The sequence below is a fragment of the Nicotiana sylvestris genome, chromosome 7 (genome assembly GCF_000393655.2).
Source record: "Nicotiana sylvestris chromosome 7, ASM39365v2, whole genome shotgun sequence".
Lineage (NCBI taxonomy): Eukaryota > Viridiplantae > Streptophyta > Magnoliopsida > Solanales > Solanaceae > Nicotiana > Nicotiana sylvestris.
In genome coordinates, this window is record NC_091063.1 from 58,097,526 (window position 1) to 58,111,546 (window position 14,021).

A 14,021-nucleotide genomic window follows, 5' to 3' on the forward strand; every position below is an offset into this window, starting at 1 on the left:
GTCACAGCTGATTTCTTTAGGCGAAACGACATATTATATTTTTCCATATGAACGCGATAACTTCTTGCTCACGTATTTGAGTGTATGCACCTGCTTTCACCCATTTAGAAAAATAGTCAGTTAAAACCAAAAGGAAGCGTACCTTACCTCGTCCTGCCAGGAGAGGTCCAACAATATCCATACCCCACTTTATGAATGGCCATGGCGAAGTGACGGAATGCAGGAGTTCTCCTGTTTGGTGTATCATAGGAGCGTACTTTTGACACTGTTCACACTTTCTGACGTAATCCGCGACTTCTTTTTTCATGGTAGGCCAGTAGTATCCAGCGTGGATAAGGCATCGGATGAGGGTACGGTTTCTCGTGTGGGCACCGTAGTACCCCTCGTGTACTTTTTCTAGTACTCGCCTTGTTTGATTTGGCCCAAGACACTTGTCCAAGGGGCCACCAAACGTTCTCTTGTAAAGATCACAATTTACGAGGCTGTATCTGGCTGCCTTTATTCGAAGCTTTTTGGCTTCTGTCTTATCTTGTGGGAGCGTTCCATCCTGCAAATATGTTACGATATGGTTGCGCCAGTCCCAAGTTAGGTTTACAGAATGTACCTCGACCTGGTCTATTGCGGAATGGAGAAGAGTGACCACGTTTTCCTTGCTAATATTTCTGGTGGCTGCCGCTAGCTTGGCGAGACCATCTACTTCGATATTCTATGCCCTGGGTATTTGGTCGAGGCGGCATTCATCGAATTTTGGTAGCAATTTGTGAATTTTTGACTGGTACCCTTGTAGTCTCTGTTCTTTGATTTGGAAAGTCCCAATGACTTGGTTCACCACAAGTTGAGAATCGCAATGGAGGACGAGTCATCGAGTGCCATATTTGAGGGCTAATTTCAATCCTGCAATCACAACTTCATACTCGGCCTCGTTGTTAGTCATATGGGACTGGCGAATTACTTCGCCCGTAGGGACTTCAAGGACGAGTCCCAGTCCCAATCCTGATGCATTAGATGCGCCATCAGTGTAGAGGACCCAGAGGTCGGACTGTACAGAAGCACGAAGTGTCTCCTACTCTACTTCAGGCAATATTTCCGTGCTGAAATCGGCAAGCACCTACGACTTAATAGCAGTTCGCGGTTGGTATGTTATATTGTGCTCGCTTAATTCTATGGCCCATTTGGCCAACCTACTCAATAGTTCAAGTTTGTGTAGGATCCCCTGAGGGGGAAGGTTGTCATCACTTTTATGGGATGACATTGAAAATATGGTCTAAGCTTTCGTGAAGCTATGACTAATACCAGAGCTAATCTCTCAAGGTGAGGGTACCTTGTTTCGGCATCAATTAAGGTTTTGCTGACGTAGTAAATCGGAGATTGTGTACCTTTGTTTTCGCGGATCAAGATTGCACTTACCGCGACTTCAGAGACTGGTAGGTAAACCAGTAGGCATTCACCTGGGTCCGCCTTGACAATTAGTGGTGACGATGATAGGTATGCTTTCAGCTTTCTCAAGGCATCGACGCATTCTGAATTCCACTATAGTCCGTGGTCTTTCCTTAGCACATTAAAGAAATTGTGGCATATGTCCGACGATCGTGAAATAAACCTTGACAAGGAGGCTATTCCTCCTGTTAATTTCTGCACCTGCTTCTTGCTGGTTAATGTCTCTGGTATTCCATCGATGGATCTGACCTGATCCGGGTTGACTTTGATACCCATTTGTGACACCAGAAAACCAAGGAACTTTCCTGAAGTTACGCCGAAGGCGCATTTTTCAGTATATAGTTTCATCCTGTATTGCCTCAATATCTCGAAGGCTTCCTTCAGATTATCAATGTGATCCTCTTTCTTTTTCGACTTTACTAGCATGCCATCGATGTAAACCTCCATGGTCTTACCGAGTTGTTCTTTGAACATCTTGGTGACTAACCTTTGATACGTCGCCCCTACGTTTTTGAGTCCGAACGACATGACCTTGTAGAAGTACGTTTCTTGGTGAGTGATGAAAGTGGTCTTTTCTTGGTCTTCTTCAGCCATTAGAATTTGGTTGTAACCAGAATAGGTATCTAAGAAGCTTAGTAGTTCGTGTCCCGCTGTTGTGTCAATGAGCTGGTCGATATGTGGTAACGGAAAAGAGTCTTTCGGGCATGCTTTGTTCAAGTCGCTGAAGTCGACACACATCCGCCATTTCCCGTTCTTTTTTTTTACCATAACCACATTGGCGACCCATTGGGGATATTTCGATTCTCGGATGGAACCATTAGCGAGTAACTTATCAACTTCTTCGTTGACCACCTCATTGATGGTGGCATTGAACTTTCTCCTCATTTGCCGTACTGGCAGGTAAAGAGGGTCGACATTCAGCCTATGCATGGCGATGTCTCTTGGGATTCCTGGCATATCTGAATGGGAAAAGGCAAACAAATCGGCACTGCTAGTTAAGAACTCATGGTACTTACCTGGTTTTGAGAGGTTGTGTCCAATATAAGCCTTTTTGTGCTATCAGTGTTATCTAGTTGAACGGGGTCGAGGTCTTCTACGGTTGCCTTGCAAGCTTCTATGACATTCGGGTCTTTGATGGCCTCTATTTTTATGTCGGGTTTGGTTCCCGATATGGCTGATTGTTATGCTTCCGCACTTGCCCCCTTTAGTTGTTGGGTGTGTGTGCAATCTTGGGCGATTCGATAACATTCTTGGGCGGTGCGCTGCTCACCTCGGATGTTGAATATCCCCCATGGGGTAGGAAATTTAATTACTTGATAGAAACTTGACGGGACGGCTCGCATGGCGTGTATCCATAGATGCCCTATGATGGTGTTGTAGGATGTTTCCTGATTCATGACGTGGAACGTCGTTTCCAGGGTGACTCCTCCTACCAGAACGGGTAGCACTATCTCTCCAGAGGTTCGTTCCACTGCATTTTTAAAACCCGTTAGTGTTATGCAACACGGTACTATTTTATCCTCGAGCCTTATTTGTATGAGGACTCGTGGGTGAATAATACACGCGCCGCTTCCGTCATCCACCATTATTCTCTTTACATAGGTAGCTGCGATGCATAAAGTTATAACCAAAGCATCATAGTGAGGGAAAAACAAACCATTGGTATCTGACTTATCGAAGATGATACTATCTTCGAGGTCGTCATACCATTCATGGGCGACTGTCCGTTTGAGTTTGTGCGTGATGGTGAATTTCACATGGTTGATTACTATATCATCGCCGCCGCCAATGATCATTTATGGTACGAGCTGGTGATGGTGGTTTTGGAGGTCCATGAGGTTGATCGCGTCCACGAGCGAAGTTAACCCGTCCTCGATCGCTCAGCAGTTCTTTCAGGTGTCCCTGGTTTAGCATTCTTACCACTTCCTATCGTAGACCTATACAGTCTTTGGTCTTGTGTCCCCTTTCCTGGTGGAATTCACACAGAGCGTTCGATCTCCGAGTGCTCGAATCTGACTTCATCTTTTGCGGCCACTGCACTTTTGTGCCGAGATTTTCCATTGCATACACTATTTTTGAAGGAGACACATAAAAGTTATGAGCAGATAATAGTTGAGGCATACCTCTTGCATTTCAGGGTGGTGCGGTGTCGAGGCGCGACGTCTGCATGTCGTGGATGAGGTGGGTTGGATGTTCGGATATAGGGCTAGTGCCTTTCTCGATTGAAACGGGTAGTTGGTCCCTTCGGTCGTCATTGCGACGATCTTTCCTTGTTTCAGTTTGGACCGATGTTAGCCGCTGGATCGTGCCGTTTAGTTCATCCTCAACTGCCCTTACTTCGGCGCAATAGGCATTATGGATTTCTTCCCACGTGGTAGGGGGTACTTCATGAGTCTACTCAACAGCTTTTTGGTTGCTTTGGCCTGTTTCTGTTTAACCCATTTTGGAAGGCTGCTACCGCCATTCCTTCTGACACGTTTGGTAGGCTCATTCTTACCTTGTTGAATCAGGCTAAGAAATCCCCAAGTCCTTCGCCTGTCAGCTGCCTGACGGCGAAGATGTTATTTACTTTGGCCTCTACCTTTTTCGCTCACACGTGAGCGGTGACGAAATTGTCTTCCATTTCTTCGAACGTTGATATCGATCGTGCTGGTATTCGGGAATAACATGTCAACGCTCCCCCTGTCAAAGTTTTGTCGAAGTTTTTCAGCAGCACCGATGGCACCTGTTCTTTCGATAGATCGTTACCTTTTACTGCAGTAACGTAATGGATTAAGTGATCTTTCGGGTCCATGGTGCCATCATATATTTTCAAATATGGCGGCATTTTGAAGGTTTTCGGAATAGAGTGTGGAGCCACCCCTTCACCGTATGGTTGTTCGAAGAATCGGCCCACGTCGTGTTTTGGTAGCAACTTCGAAGCGCCCGGTATTTTGTCAACCCTTTCCTGATGCTCTTTCATCTGATCGCGGAGCGTTTTGTTCTCATTTTCCATCTCTTCCATTTTCTTTAAGATGGCCGCAAGTGCATCATTACCTGTAGCAATGACAGTATAAGTGTTACCTGTTCATGGAATTTCTGACTCATCGGCGACAACTACAGTTTCTGCGGGTATTGTGCCTTCAATATCCATTTGAACGGGTTTGTCGAGTATATTGCTCAAGGTGTTTGTTAACCACTCTTCTAATAGCCTTTTCACAGCCGGTGGTGCTTTTCCTTCTGTGGATGTTGAGGTTTCCCTCTCGTGCGAGACAGTCACGCTCTCGTGCGGGAGGGGGGGTGAGATCTCTCCCTCAGGTGTAGCACTTGGCGTTGCGTTTTCGTTGTCTTCCCTACCGGCTTCATTGAGGGAATTAAGGAGGTTGTTCCTGACACCTACTATTGACTTTAATATTGCTTCTCCCTTTCTTGCCATTGTTGACCTTTGCGAGGCTAAGGAGAGGCGATTATTTCTTTCAAGGATCTAGATGAAACTAAGATCTCATCTATAGAAATCCCCACAGAAGGCGCCAAATTATTTGACTCAAAAGATATCGGAATCTTTTTGAATAAATCAATCAAATAAAATGAAGGAGAAAATCTTATATAAGTATAATAATCTTTAGAACAAAAGATAGATAAGGAGATTATAGAAGATAAGATTTATTTATTTTGTCAAGAACAATCCTTAAACAATAATGACATCAATTGTTTATGTAAGCCTGTGTTATAGCAAGTGTTATGAGTTAGAAAAATGCCCAGGAGGCTTACAAGATTGTCTTACCCTCTATATAGAAGGGACAAGCCCCTTCTAAGCCCTAAAAGATAAATCAATAGGGAATATTCGAAAGAATATTCCTAATGTCCCCTAATGGACCTACACTGCTACAAAAGTTGTACAGTCTCTTCTTCGCCTATAGGTCGTCCCCCGCAGGATGTCGAGCTACGAGGATCTCGTCGTTTGTCGTACTCATCAACTGTTGTGGTTGTTCAAATTTGGACCTATACAGTACCTGACATGTGGCCGACACAAGAGTCAGCATGTGGCATGTATAATCGAGTCAGCTCCATGTCAGTCGGCATCACTTAGATGGAAGATTAAAGGAATTTTTACCTCCTATAGCAAAGGTTGATACCTTATTTATTATAAATAAATACTCTTTTAAAAATATTATATTCCATAGCTACCTTTTGATTTTTATAGCCAAATATCTATTTATGGTTACTTCCTACCCTTAAGCCATAAAATACTCTTTTTATTATTTTTCTCTAAATAAAACTCCAGCTCCATAACATGAGCCTCTTTCCAACAATTCCATTACGCCTCTCCATTCGTGAAAAATCAGCACAGAAGGTTGAGGCAAAAATCAATGGTCACTGAAGCACCGCTAGAGGCGACAGAGGTTCCGCCGGCGCTGGTTACTAAAGCCCTAGAAAGAAAGATCCACCTCCATTCTGATGGCCGTTGGTTTGCAATGAAATCTAGACATGGCCACTGCAACTGTTGCCTCTCACCAACTCCATTGTTGTTTTTCTTCATCTACCAAATTCGCAATTACTAACAAAAGAAGACAATCTGCTATTGAAAATAAGGAATTTCTTTTGCTTTAGCGCCAAATTTGAGAGTTTTGAGTCAGAATCATGGCCCTCTTGATGAGATGACATTATGGTTGTTCTTGAACAAAGACAACGGAGTTGGGGGCTGAGCAACTTGAATTTTATGTTAATATATTTCAATGTATCTCGCTATATTTTATGTATTTCATTGTATTCATTATCTTTTTTTTTTCCATTATATTTCAATGTATCCCGATGTATTCTATGTATTTCATTGTATTCACTGTCTCGCTATATTCCATGAATGTATTCATATATATTTTTTAATTAATATAATTTATGTATTCAGATGTATTATATAATTTTCTCTGAAGATTGCTATGTTTTTGGGGTGTTCTTCGGTTGAGAATCTTTTTTATAACTGGAAATACAAAATTTGTGTGTTATAATTGAGTTTGTTGAGTTATATTAGGAGTCTATTATGTTAATTGATTCACTTTTCGTTTAAAAACAGTGAAATCCCCTGTTTCACGCCGTGAATACAGTTGAATACAATAATCTATCTAGCTGTAATCCCATGTTTCACGCCATGAATACAGTCGAATACATTCGAATACATTCGAATACAAAAATCTATCTAGCTGTAATCCCCTGTTTCACGCCAAGAAATGTTACTGTATTCATGAATACAGTAGCTTAAATACATCGACTACATTAAAAAAATCTGAAAACATAGCTATAGAAAATAATAAAGTAAATGGTAGCTACAACTAACTAATAACCACTAAAACATAGTGATTTCTAAAAGTTTCCAAGATTAAACACCAAGGAGCTGATCCCAAAATTGTCAGCACGTAACGAGTATAATTGTATATTTTATCGTCTTTTATACTTTATTTCAATAACATATATATCATCAAAGGATTAAGTAAAATTGTTTTATATCAGTTGCTTGTGGTCCAAACGCGTAAATTTTCTTTTTTTAGCCTAATAACCAAATTATAAGTTAAACAATTAGCTAGAAATAAAATGTAAACATTACACGGGACGTCCTATTTGGTCGCCCCCATTTAATCTATACCCATTTTTAATTTTTTTTTACCTTGTACCCACTTTTTAAATAAGTTCAGCTCCCTTTCTCCTCCCCCTTCTCCTCTTTCGTCTTCTTCTTCTTCTTCTTCTTCTTCTTCTTCTTCTTCTTCTTCTTCTTCTTCTTCTTCTTTCTTCTGTTGCTGTTGGTGTTGCTATGAAACTTCAGTTCATGGGATGATTGTATAAGTATGTTTATCAGATTATTTAAAAATAAATTATAAATAATTACGTAAGTTAGTAGACAATAATTTGTGAATATTTCCACGTACGGGAAGTTTAAGGTCACACTTAGTAATTCTTTTCATGATAATTCTGTTCTTTTCATGTTTATTGTTTCCAAAATTTATGATTTAGATACTGTTAGCAATCTGATTATTTATCTAGTATGTTAGAAAGCTTTTTCAAAAAGTTCAGCTTATATAGTGCTGAAGTTTTTACAAATGAACTAAATAACTTCAGCATCTTCTGCTGAAGTTTTTGAAAAAGCTTTATGACAAAACTAATGAATTTAGGACAAAAAAATTTCAGCTTATTTAGTGCTGAAGTTTTTATAAATGAACTAAATAACTTCAGCATCTTCTGCTGAAGTTTTTGAAAAAGCTTAATGACAAAACTAATGAATCCAAGACAAATAAACTTCAGCTTATTTAGTTCTGAAGTTTTTATAAATGAACTAAATAACTTCAGCATCTTCTGCTGAAATTTTTGAAAAAGCTTAATGACAAAACTAATGAATCCAAGACGAAAAACTTCAGCTTATTTAGTGCAATTACAAATAAAAACTTCAGCAAATAGAGAACAAAACTTCAGCTACTATGCTTAAGCTCAGCAATTACAAACAAAAACTTCAGCACACTTGGTTCAACAATTTTTGCTACTTCAGACCTGTCTACTAGAATGTTGAAACTTTGCGTGAAGTTACGCGAAAAAAGTGAGTACGCTTACAAATATTTTTGCAAAGCGGGTACAAGTTAAAACGTGACCCAAAAAGCGGGTATAGATACAGATGCCCCAAATAAAATCTAAGTAATTAGCCCGAACTTCGATCACTATTTGACACAAGTAAATGCATATAAATGAAAAATTGATGATGAATACCGAGGACTAGTAGTTCTTTTGAGTTTCACTTCATAAATTAACAAGTTTTATTAGTGTGTATGAATTTACTAACTATAGACTAGTCCCCAATTAATTTTTATTTATCAAGAATTCAGATGTCGTGTTGTGCGCAATGAAAGGGCGGGAGCTTGAGGCGGGGCATTTTACCTCTAATGAGGTGAGGCGTAAGCCCTGAGACATGGGGCGTAAGTCCCATAGATCTTTAAATTTTGCTAATTTCAAGAATTTTAAGATAGTATTAAATAAAAAATAATTATAAAATTACAATAGAATCACAAAATTATAACATATAATCTATTTAAAATATTTATAAATTATAATTCGACTATAAATAATATGAAAAGTATGACATATATCATAATATGCAAATTAGTTGCAACGTCGTTATAACTCAAACATCAAAAGTAATGTAATTGATGCGAAATCTTATATGTATCTCTGAAGGAGTAATGAATCTTGAAAGAATTTCGATATTATAATTTGATATTTTTGTAAATACTCCTTTTATTTAATATGCTTTCTATTTGAAAGAGCATTTATATAAAAACATAATTCACAATTTAAATGTAATTCTCTAGCATCATTTATTTTTAAGTTTCAACATAAGTGACACATAATTCACCGTGATAACTAATTATTTGTAAATACTTACTAGCTAATAATGAGCAATTAAATTAATAAATATTATATCTCGTAAACGTGAGAAAATAATATTTAGAAACATAATTATAAAAAAATATGGACTATTATATAATAAAGACATAACAAAAGTTAATAAATAAATACTTTTAAATGAAAGATTTATTTAAAATTTACTATTATAGAAATCTTAGTGGATAACGTACAATAATTTTTATTTTAATTATGACATAAAATACTCTCAACTTAATGATTAATGATTAAGAAAAAAGTAATTTTGAATAGTCAACAATTTATTAGAAAAATTTGAGGATTTTTAGTTACATGCAATTGCATATTGTTCTATTAGGCGAACCCAGTACAATAGGCATTGAGCGTGTTCGAGGCGCAAGCCCCAACGACCGAAACGTAAGTCTCACGGAATTAAGTCTCACACATAAGTCCAAGGGTATTTTACGAGTGCTCCACTTTGGGGCAAGCTCCGGACAAGTCCTAATTCTGACTTTTAAAACAGAGGTTGTGCGACTAATTTCCAATTAAATAATTAAAAAAGAAACCGCAGAACAGGAGTAAGTGGATTAGGGGGCCACTTGCACGAAGAATGACGCAACCGCGTCACGTGCCAACGACTCCGCCCTTTAGGCTCTAACCAACCCCCTAAATTTAATGTAAAAAAAGAAAAAAGAAAAAATCAAATGCAGAGGAAAACTTCACACGTGACAGAGTTCGGCGCACGTATTAGCCATCAACAATTGACGAGGCCGAAGTGGCCCTAAGAAGCACGCGAGAGGACTCGATTACTGCCACTTTCACGTGATCCCCTTATGTAAAGTACCATATCATATAGTCAACAAAAGGCAAAAACATTGGCCCATTTTGTTTACTTTTCTCTCCCTCCCTATAAATAAACAAACAGTGAGGCCAACACAGGCGCCACTGCAACAAAGGCACAAATTGTGTGCTCATCTAATTATTTTTTGATGTTGGAATTGAATTCTTAATGAACCTTGAATACTATCCAACCATTACCTACGTAATGCTTTTGAACTCTAGACTGACAATAAGATGTTAGATCTACTCTATATGTGGGGAGTACACAAACTGCCACTACGGCTGTCCAAGGATTAATAATATTTATTTTGTTTTGAAATTTTAAAAATAAATCTTAATTTCATGACAATTTAGTACATTTGTGTCCCAAAAATCAAACTACAAACTCGAAATTCAAGATATATTGGTTAATTCCTAAATAACAGCTTTTTAATGTGATTACCTGGTGTCATTTAAGAATATCTCTTTTTGTTTAGTAACTTTTTAAATCTAGCATCCTACGTGAAATGTTTAAGGTTGTAAGATACAAAGGGTATATTGTACATTATACTCATCTTTGGTTTAAGATTATAATATTCAAAAGTTTTTCTTATTTTTTTTAAACTTTATAGCTAATCAAACTAAGACACTTAAATTGAAACGGAGGAAGTGAAATATAATTTATCCAATTCATTTCATGTGATATTTTTTCATTGAATATAATGTTAGTTTAACCATGGCGGAACTAAAATACTAACAAGGGAATATCATGATTCCCCGACATTGCACAATGTAATTTTTAGATAAAGGAGATTCAATTGGACATCTTCCTTGCCTTTAGTTCCATAACATAATTGGTTAGTTATTTCCGCAGTGTAATCGAAATTAAAAGGGAGGGAGCATAACAAGAAAGCACCAAAAGGGCAATTTGGGAGGCGAGAGGCGAGCATTGAGCACGTGCCTGCATCTGGGTTAGTCCACTAACAACAGTCTAGTTAGCTGTAAGATTAGATTGGGACCGTTGGGTCTGTTTTAATGTTAGACTAAGGGGCTGTGTCAGGTGGTAAGACGGATCATTGGGGACCAATCTATACATATTGGTAACAAAAAGAGAAATAGGCTCTCATTGCAGATGGATCTGCCTGCCACCAACATGGCAAAACTTTTTTCTTTTGTTTTGTTTTAAAAAATCTTGATACAGCACTATTACACACCAAATGATGAGAAAACAACCCCATAAATCATGCAGATCCGCAAGATGGCCAGACGAAAACGCTTTTGCCAACATCAATTATATCATATCGAAAGACATACTTGAACTGCACCACTATAATGACAGAAATTAAAAGAGAATGGCAAGTCATGGCTGACGGCCTAAAAAAACATGCTCTTTTTTATCTAAGGAATTTAACACAGAAATTAAAAGAGAATGGCAAGTCATGGCTGACGGCCTAAAAAAACATACTCTTCTTCATCTAAGGAATTTAACCATATATATATATATATATATATATATATATGAGTCAAAATCTGACTATAATGGTTGCCGTTAAGAGGAATGATAAGGGTCAACCAAGCCGTAATCATGCCAACGGAGCCAGATAGCAAAGAGCATCTCGGCAATCGCTATCGTCGGAAAGCTTACATCACAGAACAAGCGTTGTGTTCGAGCAAACGATGAAGGATACAGTCGTAAGAAAGTACGCCGATCAAAGACAATTGGATAAAAGACAAAGTTAATATATATATATATATATATATATATATATATATATATATATATATATGGGGGAAAACCCCAGATAAAAGGGGAGGATTTTTTCCAAAGAGCTACGATGATAAGAGTCAACAAGAGGAATCTCTTCGCCTTCAACAATTCCTTCTCTTCCCCTTCCTTGCTCCCATGATTGCAACGCAAATCTATTCTAGACGTAAGCTTATCCTTCATGTTTGATGTATGATTATTACATTAAGAAACATTACGCGTTCTTATTCTTCTTCTATTTTCGCACTCTGTGTGTTTGGATCTGGGATTAATTATGTTTGGCTAAGATTTAGCTTCTACATTACTGATAATTAGTTCGGCAAAAGGGTTTTACACTTTTTGATCAAACAATTTGTATGATTATTACATTAAGCGTTCTTATTCTTCTTCCATTTTCGCACTCTGTGTTTTTAGATCTGGGATTAATTATGTTTGGCTAAGATTTACCTTTATTACTGATAATTAATTCAGCAAAAGGGTTTTATACTTTTTGGTCAAACAATTTGGCGTCGTCTATGGGAATTTCTTAGCCAAATTTCTTAGTTTCCCTCAGATCTAGAACTGGCGAAATGTCACCACCCACTCGAAAGAGTGGTAAATAAACCTTCGAGAGAACCGTACTAATCTAGGTCATGCCGCTGCATAAGTAGGAGTTACAACCAATATCTATGCAAAACCCACATCTCGCCTGTAAGGATATGTTTAGCATGACGTATGCACATTCAAAATAGGATCACGGTCATCTGGAATGACCACATCCCCATTTGACGCATTTACCTTATATATTAACCTGCATTCCCACCCTTAGGAGGGATGGTAGCTTGCTGTGCGGTCCTTTGAAAGAATGGGCACACCCTGCCCTATTTTCACATTACCCCACGTATTGGATGGTCTATGAACGAAGTATGACATATTTTCCTTGTTGTTGGTACAAATCGAACGAGATCAGACCGGGACTCGATTTCAACACTTCAGCAAGTGAGGTGGGCCCAACCCATGCGAAGCCTAGACGCTGTTAACAACGGAGCTGAACATGGCCTCCAAATCTAGAACCACCATTCGAACACCAAGCGGAGCGAGTAACACTACAACGCCGCTCTTTTCACTGACTCGTTGGGTCGAGGTAGGGAAAATTTCATCTTGATTCATCTCTTTTGTTGGTTTAAATAGGAACGCGAGCACTCGCATGGGCAAGCGAGCAAATGAGCATTCCAACTAGAAACAATGGAAGGAAAACTACTATAAAACAATTGGAATGTCACCCACCTCAAATACTTCAATCCCTGAAAAAGGACACCCCTCAAGTCGCCCTTCTTCCCTCACCCAGGTTTCGTCCCAGTTGGGTCCTCTCGGGGAGATTCCAAACAAGGCGACGAAAGGGACATCTCGAAGTTCAAGTATGATTCATCACTCCGCATGTCGACTACTTCCCCAGGCCAGGCGACAAAGGGACTAGATACATGGAAACTTCTCCAATATATGTATGAAACAAACATGTATAGCATTCTCCAGTGAATGAAACAGAGCAAAATTTTGTAATCCCCATCAAGGTATTCTCCAATGCAAGCAAAGTAAAGCAAACTGGGACTCGCCCAGTAAACACATCGTATTCTCCAATGCAAGCAAAATTAAGCAAACTGGTACTCACCCAGGAAATGTAGAAGCGAAGAAAAAGTGGGACTCCCCTCAGGGGACATCCAATATTCTCCAGTAAAAACAAAACTGAGTACGCCATGACTCACCTCGACGTACGCACCAACAATACATCGACCTATGAAATTCTCCAAAATCTGACAATGAAACAATGGGTTAACATTTTGACCTTAACTCAAAATAACACCACTACAGCCAAAGGCCATCGCCCAAAGAAAAATTTCTACCTCACTCGAATTACAACGGGTTAAAATTTTGACCTTAACTCGAAATAACACCCCTACGGCCAAAGGTCATCACCCAAAGAAGAATTCGACCTCGCTCGAATTACAACGGGTTAAAATTTCGACCTTAACTCGAAATAAAACCCCTACGGCCAAAGACCATCTCCCTATGAAAAATTCAACCTTGCTCGAATTACAACGGGTTAAAATTTTGACCTTAACTTGAAATAACACCCCTACGGCCAAAGGCCATCGTCTAAAGAAAAATTCGACCTCGCTCGAATTACAACGGGTTAAACTTTTGACCATAACTCGAAATAACACCCCTAAGGCCAAAGGCCATCGCCCAAGGATGTCACGACCCAATTCCCGAACCCAGTCGTGATGGCACCTCTCGTGAAGACAAGGCCAGCCCGACCAAAGCAGAACACCTCTTTTAAACAGTTAAATATCATAAACAGTTCTAAAGCATGATATAATATCCATAATTTGTGGAATTAATGATAACAACAGTAAAAAAAACCATCCCGACATAGCCCAAACCGGGGTGTCACAAGTCATGAGCAACTAAGAGAAATCCTGATACAGTATACTAATCACTAAACCCGATACAATAGTTCTAAGAACATGAGAATGATAAGATAAGGGAGGCACGGGGGCTACGGACTCCAACAGCTACCTCGTGATCTCCGAAACACTGCCTGGATGGAAAGATCAACACTCAGGAGCGGACTCTGCGATGCCTG